We start from the raw sequence: 26,720 nt of genomic DNA, 5'->3' as shown, positions 1-26,720 counted from the left end.
TATGCATAGTAAAGTTAGTGAATTACGGTTTTCACACTGCACCTTTTGAGGTGTTTTATGGTTTTGCTCCGAAGACTATCACCACATTATGATAAAATCTATATGGGACGACCGGAAAAGTACTTTCTTTTAAACACAGAAACAAATGAATTATCAAAATCAGTTATGTTGAAGTTATAGACACAACGTGAACATAGACATAACATATATATAAATGGGTTGAAGTGAAACCTCTTCTTTTATTTTGAAGTTTGGTTATCAAGTGCAACATCGGCTCGCATTTTATTACAATAAACATATGATCCCTGTAAATAACTAAGAAGTGAGTACAATATATTTAGCATAGTTAATAATTAATTATAGGTAATTTAATATTTACGGCCGTAGATTTAGTTCACTGCCCCGTAGATCATTAAAATATATTTCGAAGCCAGATACTCTAGTGCCCCTTGAGATCTGACAAACCTAACTTTAAAAAGAATTCTATAATTAAGATTAATAGCCCTCGTTAAGAAATCATTAGTGTACGTAGTCATCATTATTGTATTTTTAAAAAATAATATCTATTTTGAAAATGACACTTGTAAATATCTCAAAGCAATAGAAGTCTTCAGTAGGACATTGTATTAAAAAGAGAACTCTCACAAATATTTAGTTTTCTCTTTGTGGAAATTAGTGAGTGGGATGCAGAATGACCGCAAGTCTAATAGTTTCTCTTATTGAAAGCCCACTTTTGTTGTTACATACATGTCCTGTCACCATTAACAAGACATCTTGTTAAAGTACAAATTGTGTTGAATGGAAGGGGCTTTTGTCATCCGACTATACACACCATAATTACATACTGAGGTGCTATTCATAAATTCTGTCAGAGCCGAGGAGCAACATAAATGTGACCCCAACTCCTTGCGATACGTAAGTCTTTAGGAAGAACTGGCAAATAATTTAATAAATGTTATGTAAATAGTTCTTATGTGTACTGTCCATGATCAGTTTTTCTTTCTTGAAGGCTTGACAATTCTTTTTATTTTTGCAGTATTATATTTAAAGAAGGTTAGAAATACCAAGAATAAGAAACAGTAATTCACAACAATACTAGAATATTAGAATCACTAAACTCACTTAACTATTATCGCTTAACTATTTTTTCTACCTTTCTCCTAGACAAAAGAATAGTGGTATATTTTATTTTGTGTGAGTATCCTGCACGAAAGCAGGTTCTGACTGTTTACTTACCATAGCTAAGTTAGTAGAGCAGGGATAGCGTCGCCACTTTTATGGTTCGTAAGTACACTAGACTCTCGTTAATCCGGACATTTCTGGCACATATGGGTGCCGGATTAGCGGAAGTGCCGAATTATTGAGTGTCTCGTATTTGATTTATTTATTTACAGTATCTTATTTTTTATTTATTTTGAAAACATAGGGGATATAGTGTACTGTACTTTATTAAATCGAAGGATATAATTTTAAAATAAAGGGTATCGACAATGTGTAAAGTGTCCTACTGTGTGTAATTTAACTTTTGAACAGATCTTTAAACTCAAGTGTATAAATAACAAAACCGAAAGAAGGCAGTCTCACCTGTTAAGAAGTTAAAAAAATACTCTGTATCGTTCTGTTCACTAATAAATTCCAATTTAAATATTTTAAAACATAGAGGATATACTGTTTTGAGTTTCTGCTTGAGGTCTAGCGTAACGTGTTTTCTTTTAGAAGACATGATTCCGAACATGACACAGAATGCTACAATTTCGAATACATACAGTATATAAAGCATTGTTTAACTAAGCATTGTTGCGCATGTGCACGTGTTTTTGGTTGGATGTGCGCCGGATTACTGAGAGACCGGACTGCTGAGGGCCAGATTAGCGAGAGTCTAGTGTATCTATAAAAACAAGGAATGAAGAAGCTGGAATAAAGATATAGACTGAGAATAAAGATATATTAAGTATACAAAAACAGTAATTATGACTTCATTACACAGGAATTCATTTATGAACGTCAATTAAATTATTACTAGCACAAGGCATCTTAACTTTCAATCATTTCAGGAATTGTTCAGAGATATTTAGTGCCATGAATGCCACTGATTTATGAAAACTTGATTAAAATCTTTAGCTACCTCTACAATTTAATCATTGTCTTGTTCTGGTGCATACCTGTGAAATTACATAGATACAAATATATACGTATTATCATTATTCTTTAAGTTTATCAATGGTTTGAATTTGTCTTCTTCAGTATGAAGATTAAGTTAACTTAATTGTATTTCTGTCCATTGATTTACTTATAATTATTCCATTATTTTCATGCTATAAGAAGTCAAGAGTAACTACAAAATAAGGAAGAAGTATGAATTAAAGTGCCGCGATATCTCACAAGGAAAGGGCATGAACCTCTCAACGGGACTTCCTAATCAAACCTAATCAATTCGATAAACATAACAAAGAATGTTCGTGTACAGAAAGTTAGGTGCCATGGACAACGAAGTAGGTCCCTGGGGCCTATTGACCCTGTTATTATAAAGAAAATCGTAGACTTGTAGTGAAATGGCCATTGCGCCAACAATGTTCATTGGAAAGTCATGTTTTATAGTTCATTCTCTTCAGCATGATGAAGTTTTGTATTGATAGACGGAATAGATCTGAGGGAAAAGTTTGTACACCAATACACGATTTCCCCTCATACTTATTCTGTCTAGCAATACAAAACTTGGTACACACATTTCTTATCCCTATAGTATTTTTCGAGATACATTTGGATTGTGTACTTTTACCTGGGGTTACTCCAGAGGGTCCAAAGTTGATGGGAGGGAATTTTCCCGACATTCTTCCAGTTTTCCCTGTTCAAGTACGTTAGGAGCCCCAATACATAGCACCTCTGGAAAGCTTGTTTCATGCTGAAGAGAATGAACTATAAAACATGACTTTCCAATGAACAGTGTTGATGCAAAAGCTATTTCACAGCGGGTCTACGATTTTCTTTATACTAACAGAATCAATGGGCCCCAGGGACTTACTCCTAATTTTTTGTGCATGAATATATTTTGGTTATGTTTATCGAATGGACTAGGTTTGATTAGGAAGACCCGTTAACATGTTCATATCCTTTCCTTGTCAGTAATAGAGTGCTCATCTCTGATATATGAAGTCCCTGGTTCGAGTCCAGCTTCCACCAAGTGGCCATTCGTGAACAAACACCTTATGCCTGTGTTTTCTCGGGATTTTTCTGTTTCCTCTTACTTTCTTCATTCTTCTATTTTCTTTCATTGCTTTCACCATCATGTTCCTTAATCTTGGTACACAATCGTGAGGCGTTAAAAAAGAAGAAAATTGACAAGTCTTCTAGTGTAATGAAACATCAACACTATTTTTTTTTTTATACTGGCATCGTTAACTTCAATGACCGATGTATATCACCACTTAACTTAAATTATTTTAGTTTACCATAAAATCCTTAAACCACAGTAGAAAGTAATTGGCTTCACTATTTCATTGGAGTGACTGGGCTTGGTAGAATCTATATTCACTAAACATTTACAGTGAAACAAGAATAATAAAGGGAAATGCAATTCAACTAGTAACCACAAAGAAAGAGAATGTAAACTACTGGAAACCATAAAGAAATGGAATGTAATTTTACTAGCACCCTTACGGAAAAGGAATGTAATGTGGAACTATTCTTTGCTTGGTTAGAGGATTTCTATACAAAGGACACAAATCTTGTCTGTACTATTTGTAATTGTGTAAATTATTTAGTTTGAGTTGAATATACATCTTGTAGCTCTATTTTTTAAAATGCAGTTTAGTTGATTACATTAATTCCTTTTTTTTTAAAAAAAAAAAAATAGGATTAGTGACCGTTACATCTTAAAATTAATTATGTTACTAGTTTCAACCATTCATGCAAAAACATGTAAGCTTGCTTCCTAGGTCGATTGGCCAGTATGTCTGTAGTTTAGCGCGAATACTTTTTTGTTTGTGGTACGTGTATCTGTCAACATGAAAAGTGAAACTTGTTCTTGAATTAAGTTTTGTTTTTGTCTGCGTTGTTCTTTATTTTTGACCATACTCCACATTTTTCTTGACTGGTTCTGCGTCATGTTCTTTCACTTCTAGTTACCCTGCTCAGCAACAGTTTTAGCATTTTTTAAAGTGACAAATTGGCTTAAAAAATATTGAAAGAAGTAGATTATTTTTGGTTAGCTTCTTATAAACTATCTTTGCTCATGGTCTGACTTATGGCTACCAAAGAGCTTTGTTTCCGAGAAGTATTAATTGATCATATACAAATGAATACAATTGCGTAATGTAGTCATTATTGTGTTTAGTTATTTGTGTTGGTATCTTCAATCCCAATTTCTAATATATTTCTTTACTCAACCGTCGTAACTTTTTTTCATATACCATAAGGAATAGGAACTATCGTAGTGACTGGAATAATTATGCTAAGCAAATGAGCTTAAAGCTATGTCCAGGCATAACACCACCTTTTGAAGCTGCGTATCCTATAAGCATGCCCGGTAGTGGGCTGAATTTATTATTGTGGGCCATGAATGCGGGATAAATATATATTCTGATTATATAATTTGTATTATCGTTTTATTCCTCCATTTCAGGTCGCTAATTTGAGTACATTATTTCGAACTACAGAGATAAGAATGGTCATCTTAGCATTGCATTACAAACTTAATTAAGCAAGATGAAAATGTGAACATTATATGAAAGGCTAGGAGCAAAAATGACTCATCCCATTTCCAAATAAAATAGAGCAATCATTTTCAAACGGTATGACGCGACGGAACCACTGGATTGCCAGCATTATAAATGGTGGATAACAGTATTTACGCTTCACAAAAAAGTTTATTAATTATATCTTTCAGAATGGAACAATAACATTTTTCGTTATTCGATAGTCAGGTGGTAGTAGTTCCGTAGATAATGTTTATTATTTATTAATAATAATCGAAAAATAAAACAATGCTATTATAAAATGCACCAATATGGAGTAAATTATTTCTCTGATGGGGTAAAATGAATAAATGACTTAAGACTGAAGCATTGGTCTCTCTTTCTAAGGCCGAGGGCGTACTTAAATACATAGCTTCCAGTGCTTTTAATCTTACTTCCCATTTGTTGATTTTACCTCACCAAAGAAATTATTTTCTCTTTTTAAATGTATTTAATAAAAGCATTAGTTAAAAAACGATTATTAATTTTTATTTTTTTTTAAATAAAAATTTTCCACACAAAATCCTACTATTATCTTCTATACTCAAATCATTCTTGGCTATTTCTTGTAAATATAAACAAAACTCATTTACACTCTTTCTTTCCTTTCTGTAAAAGAAAGAAACGAAACTTTCATAATTACTGAGATTAGGAATTAGATTTCTGGGCTCTCGGCATATATGGCCATGTTAGCCCGTCACGTATGAGAGATGACGTCCGTCGGCGATCATACTACACGGGGAATTGGAGAGGAAGAAAGGAATGGGGGAAGGAAGGAAGCGGCCTGGGACCATTATCTTAGGTACTATTTCGACACTTGCCTGATATGAATTGAGGAGAACCCAGAAAAACCTGACTCAGGATGACTGGCCTGAAAAATCTTTTACGCTTTCTCGATCGAGTGTTCCCACTGAGAATCGAAAATGATTACTTGGAATAACGTTTCTTGTATTTCTCTTTACCAAGTTCAAATTGTTTATAATAATTTCTTCATGTAGAATCATACTATTTCAGAAAAAAAATGTATGGATTTAATAAGACACGAGAATATATTTATTTTCGGTTTTGGAGGCTAACTTTTACATTAGATTTCTCTGTTGGGAATGATCCAGCCAGTGTCTCAGTTCTTACTTAAAGCTAAACTTTTGGGTGGTGAGTCAAGAAGAATAAGACTCGTCGGATTTAATGAGAAGAGAGCATAATAACTCAGTGACAGGCTTTTGTTTCTGTGACATTGAACCTTCAAGATTCTAAAGCACACAGTCTACTACGGTAAAGGAAATATATAATTCATTTAATTTTCCATGATCCAGACTTCGATTTCTGTCAGAATTGCCCTTGTTGACATAGCATTTACGAAGCAATAGGAAAGTTACTCAAATTAATAGGTATCGAATTTTGGTGAAGAAAGAAAGAAATATATTGGCAGCTGAAGATTACCAATCAAGTGTAGATGAATGGTTGCATTTTCGCTTTGCAAAAAAACATGAAGTCATAGGTACGAATCTCTGATCTCCTGCTTGATGTGGTTGTGGTGTGGTTTTTCTCGTTTCCATCCGGAAAATGCTGAAATGATACTTTTAATATATGAATCCCAATCGATTGCCGTCCAAAATTTCTTTCCATTTTTCGTTGTTAACTCAAAATGATGTCACAACCGTACGAGGAAGTTGTTAATAAATAATCAAAGGATAAATAAATAAAATAAAAATGCTCGAGTCGTATCTCATGACTAGATAGACCCTCGAGTTTAGCTTTTGTTTTTGCTTGGTATTCAATGATGAAGAGAGGAATAGACAAGAATTAGAAATGAAAGGACACAACCAATTGAAACATCCTAATCAAGCTTTAAGACGTCACTAAAGTTTAATGCACCCAATTAAATCATGCTTTATAATTTCACTGATTTTTTTGAACCACTCTAAATGTAAACCATGCGTGGAAGATACAAAGTCGGAAGTAAAACTGATATTAAATATGAGAATATGCTCTGATTGATTGAGCACAATGCACTTCTCCTTCTCCTTTATTGTTCTAATCACGCATCAGAACAATGCAAGAACGTGCACTACTAGTGATGCATGGAGCTCGATTATCCACAGCATGACAATGAGAAGAAGTTCTGGGGAAAGCGGCTTTTCGTCGTTGAGTAGTCATACAACCAAACATATCTTCCTACTTGTTAAAGAGGAGAGTAGGTTGAGTGACTTCCTCAAGTCGTGAAGTGGAGACTAGGCCTCCAGAGACAATGAATGACACAATAAGATCCCCTGGAGCTCGTGACTTTGCTTCAGAGCACAATCATCATCATAGTAAGATTTACGTACACCGGATGTAACATTACTAATAACATTGTTAATAACGATGTTTGTACAAGGTGACGCAAAAGTTTGAACATAGGGTTACCAATATAAAATTTGCACATGCAAGACATGGCTTTGCAAAAATCCAAACTTTAAAAAAATAATTTGGCAATTTTAATCTGAATTTGCAAAATGTTATAACCACTTTCCGAATGAGATAATATGAATACTCTAGCTAAAGCAAAATAAAACGATTAAAAATAGGACGTATCTGGCAAAAACAGGACGGTTAATAACTCTATTTGGATACATAAGTGGAAGTGTGGCAATTTTAACTAAATTTGTCTTCAACATGGCGTCTTTTTACGAAATCCACATGAATAGGATGCAATAATGTGATTCTCCTGCACACGGCGAACTCTTCCAATCGAGTTAGGAAGTTGCCATCCAGCTAATATCTTACCGCTGTGATATACTGGTTGGAGTCCCACTTCTTGGAACTCTCTGAGAGATTTCCAAGGCTAGTCAAGAAATACCTAGTTGCAAGGGTATCGTGCGAAGAGACATTTTGGAGTTAGTACTGGAACCTTCCTTGTTTTGTCGTAATTGTTCTAAATGTGGTTTAACCATGACTCTACTGATTTCTTTGAGTGTTCTATCCGTAGTCTGAACCGTGCCAAAGCAAATTTAGGGGTACTGTGATTATGTGTTTTGATTATTCAGCTATCTATTAGTATGACTACTTATTATTTCCTCTCAGCAGTACTCTTACGGCAATCTTATATGGAAAGGAAAAGAAAGAATAATATATTTTCCAAATTTTTGGGCATGTAAAGCGAACACACCCGATTTAAAGGAATATTTCCGAGTAACCATTCGAGTAGAGTTGAGTTGATTTTAAGTTCAGCAGCGATGCTATACGAGACGGGACCTACTAATTAACGTGGAATCCGAACCACATGAGCTTCCACCTAGAATCGAACCCGGGTCTCCCACGTCAAACAACCATTCATATAACCAATTTTATTTGAATAACAAATAAACCCGATTTAAAGGAATATTTATAACATCCAACCGTTGTAACATGTTTATAACATGTTTGTAATGGTTTCATATGCATGATGGGCTAAACTGTGTGAAAATATCACAAGGTGATTACGTCGCAAAAGCATACACTATAGGCTATCGAAGATGGATCATAAGTGAAAAGTGACTGGTGATAGAACTCGTGAATTGAGAAAATGTGAGAAAACGAGAAAACGAGAAAACCCCGAGGAAACCTAAAGGTATACTGTTATCAATACTGTCTTACCAACATGGGCTCAAACCAATAAATCCTTGATTCAGGGTGACCGCTCTACATTGAGCTACCAAAATCGTTATCAGCATCTTTTAAGTTCAAAGTAACATACTAGTTGATAGAATATTTATACAGTCGTTAGTATATATATATATATATATATATATATATATATAATATGAAAGCTGATGGTGGCTTCCACAACGAGCTACAATAATTATTGTCATGTCATCCGTCCATTAACTTATGTTTACCAGGAACAATTTGACTATTTGGATCAAAATTGAGAGGAAGGCTTTCTAAGATAGTCTTCCAATTTTGCTTGGGATATTTTAAGATTCAAACTTGAAACCGACAAATGTCTCAAAAATGATCTGATAATGAAACAATAGTAACAGATCTGGCACTACATTATTTGATACTAGAAATGATAATTTACTCACTCGTAACCTAGGAAGGAATGAACATATGTTTCTTGAAAAACATGGCTAACCATGTGTCATCCACAGTGATCATGCATAAAAAATGTTTAAAAGAATACAATATGCACTGACAAGATAGTAGTTATGTTAGCCAGCCTGCAACAACTATTAACGCAGTAAAGTAACGTAACAGCAAAACATTGCTGTTATCAAAAAAATTCTTAACATCGTTAAGACTAGGTTTTCTTTCAGAAAATTTCGTGCAAAATGGAAAATAAAAATGTAAAGGGACTGTATTGAGACGCCATTTGCTGAATTACCTGGCTTGCACAAGAGTGACATGTAATTGCTATTTAATTTAATATAAGAAACACCGGTTAAAGGGATTTAAGAAGTTTGATTAACGTATTGCCGTTTTAAGTGTTACTAGCAATATTTATATCAACTGTTCATTATACCGTAAAAATCTGATGTTTAGAAGGCGAATTACTTTTTTTTTAAGCTAGAGACTCATATCTCTAAACAAACAACATATAATGAATGATACAAAAGTCACCCTAGAGGGTCGTGACTTTGGTTCACAGCACGATCATTCTCATGTCAGACAGAAAACCGCAAAGATTGCAATCAATTCTATTGATCTATGAAGTAATAAAAAAATCAGAAGAGTTTTGCAATAATGGCCAACATGATCTAAATTGATACAAATGAGAGGCAAATGCTGGGACGAAAACATAATAATAAAAGGATAAACCGAGAGGAAACGGGAAGATGTTATAAAGAACTCACGATTTTAATTTGATATCCGTGTGTGGTAAATTGCTAACCCATTTCGTTCTTTTATTTTTCTTTCTTATTATTACAATCTGTTACGTAAATCAATCATAATCCAAACACACAGCGCTGAAAAAAGGAATAAATATCAGATATTTTCATCTCCCGTTTTATTATAAACTCAGTTTTATATTACACAAATTGGATCACAAATACATGACTCGCGCAAAACAGCTGCAATTCAGTAGAACATCCATATTTAAAACAATAGAACTGTTATGATACAAAGACGTTATCATTCTTAGATACGTTCAACGGAAGCGAATGATTTATCAGTATTATTTATCCTGATTTAAAAAGGAATCCATGATATTCATGGTTTTTCTGGAAGCCAATACCATTTGTGATGCAAATTTCGTTTGTTTCCGAACGAGAGGAAACTATCATGGTACCAATGATAGTAACAACATAACGAGTCACCAAATTACTATTAATATATTAATGAGTAGTTTCAGTTTTATTTTGTCATCTTATAATTCTAAGGAAAACGCTAAGCAACATCAATTTTAACAGTCTTTCAGGATGAAGTTAGTAGAAAGTCAGAGATATGATTTGTTGACACTATTAGAAGTCAGGCTGCCTTATACAGGAGGAATATTATTTGTTATGTCAAAACCGTATCTGCGTAATAAATTTATAATTATTCAATGTTTGTGTAAGTAGTACCCCTCACTTTATTCTCATTCTATTCACTAATTAACATTTGTAGTGTAAAGTAACATGTTAACAGGAAAAAAGGTAACACTGTCAGCAATAAATCTGCTATGAATATTGTTCTTCTTGGCCATTGGATAATGCGTATATCACATGATGGTGCGCAGGTACAAACAAATGTTCCACCAAACAATAATTTGTTGAAGCTTGTTTAGTAGTACGACTTCTGAAAGGTTCCTTTTACCAGATTTATGAAGAATCTTATCTCAGAAACGTTGCGTGCATCGATATCTATTCAACGACATATACACGGGAAATTTGGTTCGTTACCCACTGAAAGTTGATGATCCCGTATGGGGAGGAATTTAGTGTGTTAATTTTTGATCTATCCTGTTACAATTGAGGTGGGATTTGGTTACGGTTGTGAGAAGAAGTTTTTCGTACTTTCAATTATTTATTATCAGAATAAACTTACTGTAGATAGTAAATTGTTGACAGGCCAACAATTGTTCGTAGGTTAGATAGAATAGAAATAGAATAACAGTAATTTTGTGACCAAATATTAGTAGCTCACTAACTTCTACGATGTTGAAAGTCAGAATCACACATTCCTTGGAACAAATATCATTGCTGAGAATTTTTGACTAGTAGGTAGGGAGTGAGAACTTGTTCAAAAGTGTGGAGCAGAAAAATAGTCATTACTTAACACCTTACCTAAGATGTGCCTAGCTGTAGTTTCTATATCCATAAATTCCGAGTATCATTTCCTATTTTTGTTGTTGAATCGGCGTAGGTATATACAATTGTTTCAAAGTTCTTCTCAAAAGTGTAGAGAAAACAATTCTTAGCAGACTCAGCTACTTAACAGAGCACCAGCAGACTTATATTGATTGCAATTTCCTACTTTATTTTGTGTATATACAGTATGTATTTTCATGTAGTATACTCACTGTGCGTCATTTTGTATCCCACAGATAGGGAATTGTATACATTTCATCCTGTAACGTATACATCCCATTACCTGGAAGTTACAAACAAAAATTACATTCTTTGATCTGCCAGTCGGAAGTATTTCCTCAAAAAGAGAATGATAAAAAATACATATACTATTATTTTATTGTTTCTTCCGTGGGAGAGACTTTTTTTTGCTTACTTCCGCAAACATTACACACGTAATAGGTGAAGATTTTTTAACGACAGTATGTAGTATTATTGCGTGCCACCAAAGAGATATGTAAAAGATAATGATTATTATAAAAGTGTTAAAAGCCTTAGCCTTACTTCCACGTACCGTTAACGTTCAGAAGATAAACCCAAAGACTACAATCATCTATACATACATAAACTATTATCCATTTCTTAGATGAATTATTATTATTATTATTATTATTATTATTATTATTATTATTATTATTATTATTATTATTTTTATTATTATTAAATTTAATATACTAATAGTATAAGTTTGAAATTGGACAATTGGACTTTCCGTCCTTCATTTCTTTTAATAAAAATCAATGACCAAACTCAGCATGATGGTATATCTTGACGAACTTAGTGAGCATTTGAAATGTCATTGTGTCTATGCCTTTGGTTTTCCAGCTATGAGCCATCAAAAGTTGCGATTTGGACTTTATCAATTTTTCCAATAATAATAATAATAATAATAATAATAATAATAATAATAATAATAATAATAATATAAACAAATGAGTACATTTCTATCTGCTATTTAAAAAAGCAGTGTAAGTCCTAACAGATTTCAGAAAAGAAGTCCATGGGATCCACTTAATAATGCTCGTTACATTTATTTGAATATTTGTAATTAGAAAATTTAACATATTTTCCTTTCTTTATTTTCTCTTTCTCATCCTTTTTATAAACTTACTTTAAGATAATAAGTAACAATTAGTACGAATAAGGCAAGCAGAGTGTATGCTTCAATCTTCCCATGCATAAGAAAGCCTGAAGAAGTACAGCGGTATGAAATGCTGTGCAGCGATTTATTCTACTGGCAGTTTACACCTAAAGATTTTTTAAGTATCCTAAAACTTGCAGAAGATACATAAGCTGTAATATGGTTATCTAAGACATGGATTGTATCACATAAAGATCACATAAACTCATTATTCCCTGATGAGTTTCTGGATATATGTTAATTTTTATACTTCTCGAAATTAATTTCTTATGAAGTAGGTGATTAGTAACTCTTCATGATTTTTTGTAACATATACTAAGAAAAGTAAATTATTTTCAGGCAATTGATATTATTTTACATGAATAATATTTTATGTATTCTGTACTTGGAGATACAGTATACTTTTTTGTTAGTACATTTATTATTTGTAAACATATTATTTAAGTGTTTGCTTTCCTGAAAAAGAGGAATAAAAACAGCTTAAATGCACATAATATTTGCTATGTTACAAGTTAATATTCGCTATGATGTAGTTATGTTGAGCTACTAATTTATCAAGAAAAAAATATTTACGAAGAAGTTCGTGGTCATCTTCAACAATTCTTTCTGTACAGGTCAAAATATCATTATTCGTTGTTATGTAAATCAATTACGTAGCACGTTATGCTTCGTCTGGTGTTTAAATGTCTAAATTTTCTGCTACGATACAAGAAGAAAGAGAAAAATAGTGTGTACATCAAAAGAAATAAAGATTTTATCTTTTACAGTTTTGCGGAATTTTATGTTTTTTCTGAACCAGTGACCCGGGATCATAACATTACGTGAGTCCTTGCATGATCAGATAACTAGGGGAAAAGAACGTAAAGAAAATATATTCAGCATTGAGAGGAGAAAAAAGGAATTAAAAAACAAAGCACTAGACCAAAGGCTCCGGATGAAAGTAAGAGTGGAAGAAGATCCGTTATTGTAGATCACGATTTCCTTCTTGCATAGGAAATCATTCCACGGAACATCCTTGTTTCGTTTTCACCCAAACGGTGAAGAATGAATATAGGCTATAATGCGAGTACATAGTGTATGTAATTTCTTAAGAGGAACTAATGTTCTTATGCAATATATATATATATATAAATAAGTAAGGTGTGTACTTTAAAATGAGGTTTTAATCACTTTTGCGATACTAAGCATGAAAATTGCATTCTGTCAAAACTAACTATTAAATCTCTAATATTGTAGACACTGTATTTCGCCACTGCATGCTGCCCTCTATTATTCCAATCTTAAGGATTATTATTACACACTTTCCTCAGCCTTAAAATAGTTATTAACAAATTAGTAAATAACTGGGATTTTGACTTAGGTGAATTACGACTGAATGATTTCTTTTTAAAAATGTTCAAGAAGGTTCTTTGATATACCCACACTTGACTTAGGCATGTTCTACAGACTGATTTAATGATAATACTACTAGAATGATATTACTACTAGATATTACTACTAGAATGTTATTCTAGAACTGTCTGCTGACTAAGTAAGAAATATTCTGAAGCCAGGACGATATCAAGTTACTGACGTACGTAATTCGGGAATAGTACGCGATTTCAACAAGGAATACTCGGATTCGGTTCCTGGGACGAGCACATGGATTCGGACCACATGTTAAGTCGGCGGTCTACATCTCATTTATCCATGGTATTAAAGGAAAGTTAAACTTCAAACTAAGTCAACAGCTAGAATATTTCTTTTAGCTATGAATTCACAAAAGAAAAAAAGAAAACATTTTTTTTCTACTTGTCAGATTAGAACAGTTGTAGTACAACAATATCCACTTAATAAAGTACTTTTTCGTAGTAGATAATTCGATTTTGACATTTTCCTTTAAAATCCGAGTAAACCAGAATCGTAGGTTGGTTTCTCACTGTAATAAATCAGAAGCACCAACAAAGTAAAAACTATCAGAATGTAGGGCAAGTACTGCACGATTTTACAATCAGCGATTTAATGTGTCACTAATGTTTAATTAGGCTATTGAGTTAGTAGCTGTGTGCATTAATACAAATAAAGCAAGTAATGACAACATTACTCAAGGTTTTTTCTATGTGCAGAGTAAGCAAAAGAAAATTATATTATTAAGTAACAAAAAGCAATAGCAGAAGTAATCCACAGTTATGTTTTAAAATAATACTGAATACCCACGTGTAACTAGCTGATACTTTCAAGAGAATATTCATAAGGAAGAAAATTATAACGCTACATTTGTTGTAACCCTACCTCAGGATAAGTATATTTCTTTTGTAGAGTACCTTGTGGGTACCTTGTAAATTAAACCTTTTTAAACGTTACAATCCGCATTCCAATCACTGAACTGACAAAATATCAAATTCTGGCACATCAGTTCATATTTAAATAGCCCTTTTTTTGTTTTGTCTTGTGAAGTAAAACCCAATCTTATGACCAGCTGGATTAACAATATATATATATATATATATATATATATATATATATATATATATATATATATATATATATATATATATATATATATATATATATACATATATATATATATATAAAACTTTATCAACAAAATATAACTTTTAATTCAACAGAATTTGCGTAATAGGATTTATACACAAACACACATATACACAACCCCCACCCAACACACACACACACACACACAGAAGTTTGGATGTGTTATAAAAGTGTTACTTCTGTTTGAAATTTATTTTAATCAGTAACAAGACATCTGATTTATTTATCACATTTATTTACTAATAGTTGGAAGAAGCCACACCCTTAAGCGGAAAGTGAAAAATTAATACAATATCTATGGCCATAAGCATTCTCTTTATAGTAGTGGAATATTTATTACGGTTAGTTCCGCAAATTAGTTTCGTGTTCTGGTTGTTACAATGAAAAATGTTCTCATTTTATATTATGCAACGACAATTCAGTGTGTCTGGTTTACATAAGCCACAAGGCAAAATAAATAAAGAAAAAAGAGTGAAAAAGACATAAACATTGAAGAAATACTAAGATTTGTTTATATTAATTTCCTATTTTAAGCGTTCAAGCATGAATATCAAATATGTTAAAATTATTCGATTATTACTGTTTAATATTTGAACAATTGTTCGTTATCCGAGTAACCATTCGAGTAGAGTTGAGTTGATTTTGAATTCAGCAGCGATGCTATACGAGACGGGACCTACTGATTAACGTGGAATCCGAACCACATGAGCTTCCACCTAGAACCGAACCCGGGTCTCCCACGTCAAACAACCATTCATATAACCAATTTTATTTGAATAACAAATATTTGAAGAATAACTTATTCGAATTGTGAGAGCACTAACTTGAATGCTTGTTTAGTAAAGAGCATTTCACTACAGTTTTGTTGTACATTATATCTGGGTAATTAGAATTAGATAGCAAGAAAAGGAAGAGAGAGGATAAGATAGTATCTTACACGGAATGTACTTGAACCTGAACCCACCAAGTGAGGGTGATGTATATATTTCCTGAAAGTTTGGGTCAAGATAAGATCAAAACCGGTTACCAAAATTGGGGAGGTCTCAAGCATTCCGCTTGAGGGCAGCACGTTACTCATTTTTATTAACACCTTTAAGTGTGTCTTAAAGTCCGTTGAAACCCCGAAAAATCTGAAACGGTGGGACAAATATGAAAACAGAAAAACGTCTTTCATCATTTCAAAAGTATAGCGTATCAAAGTAAAATAAATTATCCCAGGGTCCTCCACAAGGTTCCAGATGGGGCCAACTCAAAATTTTTAAATCGAAAGGAGGGTCAACTTGCATATCGTATGAAAGTTGGTGTTAAATGAAAGAAGATAAATCAAGTCGCGACTCTCTACGATAAGCCTGTGCAAAAAAGCGGTGAGTCAAAATATCAACACAACTTTCATTGCAAAGTCTATGGCCACTCGTATGAATCTGAGACCTCCCCAATTTTGGTAACCGGTTTTGATCTTACCTTGACCCAAGCTTTCAGGAAATATATACATCACCCCCACTTTGTGGGTTCAGGTTCAAGTACATCCCGTGTTAGACGAAGAATGGTGGAAACTTCGAAAAAGAAAAATACACACATATAGTTTTCGTAGATTTGTGCAAGTAAATTTCAAACATGCATCTCTTTAATGCGAAGAAATACAATAGTATTTCATCCAAAACAAACTTCAAAGCCCCATCCTCCTAACCAGCGACACACTGCAAAGAACATGGTGTTTCTTGACTCCTGGTCGTCGCTTACTCTGAGGGAAAAATGTAGACTGAAAGTATTTGAGAACAAGATCCTGAGACGAATATTCGGACTCAAGAGGAACGGGAATTGGAAATGGAGGAAACTTCATAACGAGAAACTGCATAATTTTTACCGTTTACTAAACATTGTTAGGGTCATCAATGGGCCTAGAGACTCAGGTGGGCAGGTAATATAGCCAGAATGGAAGAAAGTAGGAAGGCTTTCAAAGTCTTAATTGCAAATCCAATCGGAAAATGACCATTAGGAAAACCCAGGCGCGGATGGGAAAATAATTTAAGATGGATCTTGCAGAAATAGAAATACAAAGTAGAAGCTGGATCCAGTTGGCTAAGGACAAAAGTCAGTTGACAGCTTTTGTGAACGCTTCTGTGAACTTCCAGGTTCCATAGGCCATAGAGTTAGTTTGTGGCAGTAGTAGGTTGTGAGCCCTCAGATCTCTCCTTGATTGCGAGCCTCCAAAGCCCTGCTACAGCAAAGTGACTAGCACGCATGCTTTCATTGTGTGGAGTTTTGGATTTGAATCCTATTCGAGGTACTTACTGTTTAAAAATTATGTTAAACTGTTCGTCTATAACGTGCATAATTTAGTATTGGTGCTAAAAATAATGACATCATGTTACGAAATACCATTATGGTTGGCAGCTGCCAACTAGCTTACGTGCCTAAAAAGCGGCATTTTGTACTAACTGCTGAACTATCAGCACTTTCAGTGAAATACCCTCCCCTTTAAAACACGTAAACCAGTCGTTGATTGCCAACCATTGTATTGGGTTGTTTCAGTGGAGTAGTATCGTTAATCAGCTTACAGAATTTTGCTGATAATCACATTTACGTGGTGTCTGTTTTTTCTAGTTCAGGAAATTGTTATCATAGTTGCAAGAAAATGGACCTGAAATAACAACGATATGTTACACAATTTTTAAATTTTCTTCCTCTGGTATTTTTAAAGTAAATAATTGAAGCATTCCAGTGAATAACGCTGTATGGCACATTTCAATGAATTCGTGAAAAATTGAGAAACCTGTGGTATGTTCCTGAAACTTCAGCATTGTTAAGCTGAGAAATAAGTACTAGTGCCATCACTTGGGCAATAGAGAAACGAGTCTTTCCTTATATATCAGTCATGTTCCTTGATTTCACTGGTAACAGTACGTTCCAGAATGTGCCATACAGAGTTATCCGAAGGGATGATTCAACTATCTGAACTCAATCATTACACGACATGGTAGATAAAATTGTGATTTGGCCACAAATTTGGATATACGTGGGGTGTCTTCGTAAAAACTGTATTCTGTGTTTACGTCGTGCTAACAAGTAATCGTGGAGGCATGATAATGTGATGGGAAACGACCTGTACTGGTCTGTATACCCGCCAATTTCACAAGATTCACCTTGGTCGTGAATTCGGATCCTACTATGATATTTGTTCTGTCCTTTATAACCTCGTTGTTGTATAAGGACACAAAACAAAAAAAATCGAATTCTTTTGAATCTCAATGTAGACTTGGTATTTTCATTTAATTAATCATAATCATTTCCAACTTGGGTTTAAAACTTAAAGTGTTTATTTTACCACATTTTAAACCTAGGTTTGACGATCTTTTGCATCGGTTATAACAAGGAAAACCCTGTATTGATGAGACAAGGAATCTTATATTTGTTTACAGTATTTGTCAGTAACTTGAGGACTTTTCGTAAACTTGTTATGACAAAATTCAATTTCACTTTGAGCGAGTAGCATAGCTAAAACTGGCTTGTCTTACATAGATTCTTATCCTGTAACCTTGCCTTTTTAAAAAAAAGATATTTATCTGTTTTTTCTTCTTTCACCATTTTAGATCTACATTTCTTACTTTTCTGTCATTGGTGTTATAAATTCTGACTTTTCAAATTACTGTTGACGAAAATGGTACTTTCAAGATAAAATTGTTGTCAAGTTACTGATCATTTGCAAGTACAATTCTAAAATTTGTTTGTTTTTGTTGTTAGGAAATTTGGAATATTTGTGGTATTTGTTATGATTTATATACTTGCAAAGTTGATTTGCAAACAATGGTATATTGAGTCAGTTGCATTTTGAGATTACTCATGCCTTAAGTATCTCCGTCTTAATTTTAGGTAGACTTTGACTGTGTTCGATATTAGAAGCGAACTTTGCGATAGCGAGTCCGAAACTTGTGTTGAGAAAGGAGAGCTTATCATGTGTACTAGGAGACGGGAACTTAACTATCTTGAGACCTTTTCAATAGAGTCCTGAGAACTGGACTGAAATCTGTGCCCAGGACTTGTGCTGCAAGATTTGCATGCCCAATCACACCTTTTATTTTCATATGTGATATTAGAATTGATTTTTCCTGTTAACGAAATGTATTATACAAATGGGTGAATCAACCAATTGCATCACTGAGGCTTTAAAAAAATGCAAGGTCCTATACGTTGTACTCTCCGTTCTAAACAGAGCTTTGTTAGTAAAGAAAGCATAAGATTGGTCTATATATAATTCATATTTATTTTCAATGAGGACGTTTTTATTTTTTTTATTTTTTTTTTCGAAAATATAGATAAAAGCTTCAATTGTCTGTTTCATTATATTTACATGTGAATTCAAAATATACCCATTATAAATTCTACATGCAACATATTTCTTTGGAACCCACGGAAACAAATGGTCATCCTTGATCCATCCGTTGATCTGGAAATCGAAACCGGAAACGTACTTTTCTTGATTTCTCGCACAAGTTACAGCAAATTGTACTCAAATCGCAACATTCACTCCGTAATATTTGAGAAAATAAATTGTACATGGGAGGTATTCAGTTTTACTTTCATCATTCACTTCCATTTACAATCTATTTTCTGTAACCTACACACCTAAGCAGCATGCTCTTTTACGCCCGAGGTAAATTAATGGTCGACATGGGTAAAAACAAAGTGCAAATATGAAGTTAGAAATCCCGTAGGCTCAACTTAGTTTAAAGCATGTGTTGACCATACAACGATTTACCGTCATTTATCCAATAGTTTCAAGCCCGCACTCTTAATTGCAATGTTACTTCTTTCGTGAGGGCTACGTTAACAGTTGATTTTGTCTACTGTTTCCAACTGTTTGGCTTGCTGTCTGTACTGCTAGGGATCGTAGGATATTTAGCTAATGTATTCATATCAGTTTAGGTGTTCAAACGTTTAGTGTGACATTTTCTCCTTGCATAATTATACTTTGTTTTCTTCTCTTGGGCATAGCTGTTACTACATATAGCAATGGCCACACCTATAATGACTGTTCTTATTTGCCTTTCCCTCGTTTGTGTGCAGTGGTAAACTGCTTTATGATTTCATTCTGTTTTGGATTGAGTTCGTGTCCATCTGTAGAAAAAAAAACTCTTGTTTATATTCTTACTTTTGCTTTCGCTTGCATGATAACCTGTAAACAGTTTTCTTCTCATTTATAATTTGAATCCTTTTCTCCTCAGTATTATTCTGCTAGTTTTGCACTGTTTTATCTTCTTTTTTATAAAAGTAATTCTCTTTTCGTTTTGCTGGAATTCAATCTTTCTCTCAACGGATTGTAATTTTCTGTACAATTTTCTTTCTTATTTTATTTGAGCGCTTAACTTTCTATTACTTTCCATGTTCTCGTGTTATTTCTTGTTTGTCCAGTTTTATCAAGTAAGTACTTTCTGTTTCCTTCTGTAAAGACAGCATCATGATGTTGGAATTTATGAGTTTAAAACTAAAAAAGAACTTAAGTACCGAGTATTAACACATAAATTTATGGTTAATCGTTCACTACTTCTTCCTTATAATGATACATAAGTTTTGATGCACTTTCTTCGGGAATATTAAACGAATATGGTGTTTAATAACGCGGGAATGAAGTTTTTTTTTTTTTTTTTTTTTTGCTTGATGTGATATATAAGAAATATCTTTTCATAATATCAACCACCTAAAGGTAACCAAATCATCATGCAGTATGACCGAAGTTAACTATACAGTCTATGTAAGCATAACTAACGAAGTTCTGGAAATGCGTAATTCACTTGCTTAATTCTTAGAAGGACTAAATATTAGTTGATTGATTTCAAGCTTAGCACCCCCCCTCCATTCCGCACCAAAGCTGTGAGACGTGGAACTATAGCTTAACTAGGAATCCGAACAACATGCAACTTACCGGGAATTGAAGCCAATATCCCGCATCGAAAGGTTCGAGATCGGAAGGTTAATGGGGGATATCAACCCCGATTAACAATATAGATACGAGAGAGTTGGCTAAAGATAGATGCAAGGTTTAACTATTGCTAAAAGTAGCAAACTTGGGCATTTTTGTTATTCTTGCTGATAATTGTTGTCTACAATACTTTTAAAAAATCTATTTTATATACTAAGAACAGGTTTAATAAGTTTTAATTTTACTACTTCTTACCATTTACAGTACAGGAAGCGAAAATGGAAATAACACGTAAGCGATGGAATCGTATACAGAGCCATCATACAAAGAACGATAATAATAATAAATATAATAATAACCGGAGATAGAATAGAATTATATTAGAAAGTAAGTCTTGAAATTTGCTGTTTTGATCACTCTGACAAGTTGCAGGTTTAACCTTCTATAAGATATTTACATCTTGGTGATTTAATTCAGATTTATTATTATTATTATTATTATTATTATTATTATTATTATTATTATTATTATTATTATTATTATTATTATTATTATTATTATTATTATTATTATTATTAAAGTATTCTACAGTTTGGCAGGTCCTGGTATTAACGAGGACTTCTTTTTAAATTTTAGTTTTGGGCCTGGAAATGTTCCTTCCACGTTTCTCGATGTTCACCTTCCTCTTTTAACTTCCAACTTTTTTATTTTTTATTTTTCAAATCATCGATCAGTTGTGTTCTTCTTGTTCCTATTCCTCACTTTCCTTCCATATTTTCTTCTATAGTGATATGAAGAAGATAAATTTGAAAGATATGTCCAATCCAATCGGCCTTCGTACGAAAAGTTCTGGTTAACAATGTCTTCTTCTCTCCTATCCTTTTTAAAACATTTTCATTCGTTACTCTCTGTCCATTTTATCTTCTCCATCTTCACCCAACACCACAGTTCGAAGCTCTCTAAATATTTCTTTCCTAACTTCTGTGATGTCTAAGTTTCGGAACCATGCATTCCAATACGCCATACATACCACTTCACCAACTTTTTTCTTAGTCCAATATTAAATCAAAGCGATAGAATCATATACAGAGCTATAATATAAAGAAAGTTAATAGTAACAAATATAATAATAATAATAATCGAAGATAGAATAGAGCTATACTAATAACTATGTATTGAAATTTGCTATTTTGATCACGATGAATCTTAGTATTTTAAAACTGTCGTGTGTTGGCATTTAAAATCATACACCGTTCTAAACCATTAGAAGTGTCTCACCGAAACCAGCTAAGCTGGAATTAGGAATGAGATTTTTCGGCTTTCGGCATCTATGGCCATATTAGCCCGTCACGTATGAGAGATGATGTCCCTCGGCGATCACACTATCGGAGGAAAGAAAAGGAAGAAAAGGATTGGAGAAAGAAGGAGCGTCCTGTGACCTATATGTTAGGTACTATTCCGGCACTTGCCTGGTGTCAATGAGGAAAACGTAGGAAAACCTCACTCAGGATAACTGCCCTGAAAAAGCTTTTACACTTTTTCGGCCGGCCGAATGTCCCCACCGGGAATCACCAACTAAACCGACAGCAGACCACTTCAATACAATAGAAGTGACGGTTAATAAATTTAACTTTATTGAATGCTTCTCAGTCTTAGTTTTTAAAAATATTTTTTTAATATGGTGAGTTATTTTACTATTTCCTTTCAAGGGGACCGGAATTTCAATAGTTTGATTTCATTGATTTCTTCTTTAAATCTATTTAAATGTCCCTTATTTCATGATAATTAAATTTTGTGAAATATAGTTTTAATATTCAATGATCAAATACAATATTAAGTTTATAATTACGCAAATTCATTTAAAAAATTCAAGGCATATTTAAGTAGACTTGAAGATATCAGTAAAATCAAACATTAAAATTTCAGTTCACTTAAAATCCAAAATAATTCTCCATATGGATCCATGAGATGGTGTAGATACTGACCACCGTTTAGGATATTCACTAATGGAACATTATGCAATACATTCAAAAGGCCTCAACACAGTGGATATAACAAATAGATACATAGAAACACTCCACTTCACTCCATTAAATGTTGAAAATGGTTAAAGTCGCAAGTCAGTCCTACATATCTCGAACACTCGAAGTAAGGAATAGTGATCGATAAAATGTACCGTATGTACTTTGTAGGTGATAGCATGCCACAGTACTTTAATAGTTTTAGGTTGATCCTGATGCTGTTCAGCGAATACTGTTAAACCACTTTTGAAGGAATAGTGTTTTACATGTTCTGTATACTTGTCACCCGCACGATACATGTATTCAACTAGAAAAATACTTGTTGCTTCTTGTTAACATTGTAACATACACTTATATTACTCGATACTCAACAGAACTCTGACCGATCTTTGAGCTCAATTGGTTACAATGTAACGCGAATCTCATCAAGGTTCAGTATACAGTGGCAAATGCAGAACGGACTCCTGGGGGGGAAGGGACGAATGACCCTTCCCCGCTGGATCCATATATAGCAATATACGTCTCTATTGAGTTGGGAGTTAATCTAGCTTCTTCCTCTCTGTTTTGGACATTTGCATAACATAACATACACAACACATGGAGAAAAGCAAATGTTTCAATTTTTTCCTCACGATAACAGCTACCCACAACCACTTCGGAGCTACTTTTTAAAATGCATTGTACTAGCAATAAAGCATTAATTTTATTGTATCACATTCTGCCATACTTTCAATTTTCAGTTGTGTGTAATCTCTTTCTTTCTCTTCTCAAGATTTAAGATATCACTTTGACATGTGTTTGTCTAGCCTAAGCCATAAAATGCTAAGGCTGTTGACAGCAAAAGCAATCATTATTACTTAGATTTTCATTATGCCCTCTTTTGATACCAAATCCTCGATTTATGACTGATGTTTATGTCATGAACTCTGTCCTATATTTCTTTGTACTTTTCTTGTATTGAAGAAGTTCAAATGTCACAGTGTTCTCGGATTTTCACTTATAAAGGTCTTTCATCTTCTTCTTTTTAAACATACGTTATCAAGTACGGTAAAAGAAGACGCTGCTGTCAAAAAAAAAAAAAAAAAAAAAAAAAACATTCCCACGCAGAGAATCTGCTTCACCTTGGCTTTCTCCACTCATTTTAGTCTGTTATTTCTTTTAAAGAAATGATTACCCACATTAATCAGAATAACAAAATTAAGTTTTCTTTCTTATTTGGATTTTTATGACAGGATAGATTAATCTAACACAATGATTAATTTTCGTAAAATTTTTGGTTGTAATGAATTTTCCTATCCTGAAATGATGTGCATATTCTCTCATCATGTATACTTATACTCAGGGTGTGTGTATTGATAGTTGCCTTACTTATTTTTTCATGAGTCAAGTTTAATTAACCTTAATACAATGCATTTGTTTACACACCTTACATCTTACTTGGTTTGTGTTTCTTTGCTTATATGGTTCTAAGGAGTCAGAGCATCCCATATTAGAGGCTCATGCTCTTCTCTGATTACCTTTGGTACTGGAGACCTGAGTTCGATTCCTGGTGGGAGCTCATGCGGTTTGAATTTCACATTAAGCAGTAGGTCTATGTTTCATATATCATTGGTGCTGAACGGACCTTTAAACTCAAAGACAACCAAACTACCTATCTAATTATTCTTATGAAGATTTATCTACGATAAAAATCTTAAGGTATAAAAACACATCAATTTGTTGCTTGAATATAATAATATACCTATAATTGTTTGAAAATAAATGAGGTATGTCAATTAATACAGCGTCTTATTTCTGTATTCGATTTCCGACTAAGAACATTGTGCCCTTTCTTCGCCTAGATATCTTGCAGCTTGGATAGTCACTAAAAATTAATACTTGTACATAAGGGAATGCGGATATCTAGATCCTAAAATAGACAGTTCCACCATGTTCTTTGCGCAAACGCAGTCAAGTTTTAATTCTAGAACTAGTTTTCATTGCGTCTCTGCGACAGTGCTGCCTATATACAGTACATTTATTTGACAAGTGTTGAGTATTTTACTGACTTAGAAATGGTATGGGTTGGGATTTTTATCGGAAATAAGTACATTAAGATCTACTTTAGTTTTCACATCTCATCTTTCACATGGTACACTAATTAATTCTAAGTTGATGATATTCCAAATTGCAAAGGACTTTCCGGTTAATATGACACCAAGTTTTCCCTCTTAGTTGCAACTAATGTCAATTTTATGAAAATCGTTCTGATTGCTTTTAAAGGCCTAAGACCCAAAGCCAAGTGCATTAACAAACAAGTTGAATATACATATCGTAGTTATTATCGATGTATTTTGGCCCGAGTTGGCTTCTGATGTCTCGGTGCTTTGGCTGAAATTTATAACTCTTTCCACTCTTTACTTTAAACAAGCATGGATGTTGTTTTCACAAACATGAGATATTTTTCTTACCGACTGTGTATCTTCAGGGTAAGTAACAGTCTAGAAGCAAGGAAAATGTTGAATCTGTTAGAAGTTCTAAAAGTCTTAAAAATAAAATGTATCATTTTTTAATATATGTCCATTAAAATAAGTTGATTTTTGATATTTACAGAATAATTTATTAATATATGTGAATGATAGACTTTGTAAATTACTTTTGCAATACCGTAGACATCTTAATGCAGCTAGTAATCATGTCTTGTGCTGAGTAATCGAAAAACGTTGTAGATCGCTTCTGGACAAAAGTGCTATATAATGTTGTTCGTCCTACATATAATATCTTGAAAATATTCCGTGCATAATAACGAGAAAATTTTCTTATATCGTTGATATTCCGAACACATATTGACGGCCTTGATTTCTTAAAAAAAATCTAGTTGGCGTTCCTGTAGTGGAGCGTTTGTATTTTTCAGATATCCATAAGTATTTTTCTGAGCTTCTTGAATGAGGAACTTTTCTAATAAGGAAGACATATTGTTTAGTTTTAAAATGCAACACATAATGGCTTGTTATATACTTAGATAATGCAATAGAAAGAAAAACTAACATATATTTATAATTAATGTCCTTCTCCTTTCCTGCGTAGCTCAAGTCGTGAACAATTTACTCCTAATGTAGTCACGACGGCCTCGTTAACAATTTTGTGTAGGACACCTTTTTTAACTGAAAGTAAGACTTCATTGCGAACAGAAAGAAAAAAAGAAACAATTTCAGTTGTCTAACCAGTTTATATAGTACTTTCTCCTTCGTGAATTTTACATTTTTATACAACTTTTAACTTTTTCTGATGCAAAATAATAATATTTAAACGCATTTTCCACAAAAGTTTTATTATTAGGTATATCCTTAAAAGCTTGTCTTATTTGCAATGGCTCGTGCAACTGTTCGTAATTTTAATCCGAAACAATGCAAACATTTTTCACTATCTTATGTTTTCTCAATTTCTTTTAATAACATGTATTTATATTTATAAATGAAGCTTTTAGAAATAATAATTTTTTTGCTGTAATAGCATGTGCATTGTTGAAAACAACTTTCATATCACTTGCATTAAAAATATTTTCTTTTGACATTTTTACATTGTAGTTTGTTTCAATAATAAATATGATTTGGATAGCAATAGCTGTAATTTCCTCTAAGATAAAATCAGAATAATTTCGGCTCATTTAGATACTAACTATCGAGTACTTTCTTCTTTGGTATTTTTACCTTAAACATTGATTTTATTTGAAATCTTGAAACAGTTACATACACATAATTGTACTATTTTATAAAAACATTCACACACCCACATATATATATAGGGTGTCCTATAAGTCCGTTTATACAGGCCATCTCGGTAAATATTGAAGATACGAAAAAAATGATGAGAGCAATGTTGTTGGAAAGTATGTGTTTTCAATCTAAAGTGTTGGAATTTTCGGAATTGGACCAACCGTCTGGGCTCTACACTGGTATAGCGCCCAATGTTAAAGAAAAATGCAACGTTGACACATCATTGGACAACATTTAAGTACATGTGGTTTGAAGTATCCTGGACCAAGGAGAGTAGAAGGGACGGCCACAGTGAAGGATATGAAGAAGGGTCACACGCAACGTCAAT

General features: G+C 33.2%; 1 protein-coding gene and 1 long non-coding RNA gene across 7 annotated transcripts in view; both read left to right on the top strand.

Annotated features, from left to right (window-relative positions):
* exp (expansion) overlaps positions 1 to 26,720 on the top strand; it is an 857,631-nt gene that overhangs the window by 498,096 nt on the left and 332,815 nt on the right. The gene's annotated exons all lie outside the window — the stretch shown is intronic.
* The window catches only part of LOC145683849 (uncharacterized), a 55,188-nt gene continuing 29,069 nt past the window's right edge, over positions 602 to 26,720 (top strand). Inside the window, exon 1 of the long non-coding RNA XR_014131201.1 lies at positions 602 to 915. This is a non-coding gene — a long non-coding RNA (uncharacterized LOC145683849). The remainder of the gene's footprint in view (positions 916 to 26,720) is intronic.

The sequence above is a fragment of the Thermobia domestica genome, chromosome 4 (genome assembly GCF_964235325.1).
Source record: "Thermobia domestica chromosome 4, izTheDome1.hap1.1, whole genome shotgun sequence".
Lineage (NCBI taxonomy): Eukaryota > Metazoa > Arthropoda > Insecta > Zygentoma > Lepismatidae > Thermobia > Thermobia domestica.
This window is presented reverse-complemented; position numbering and strand designations above follow the sequence as displayed.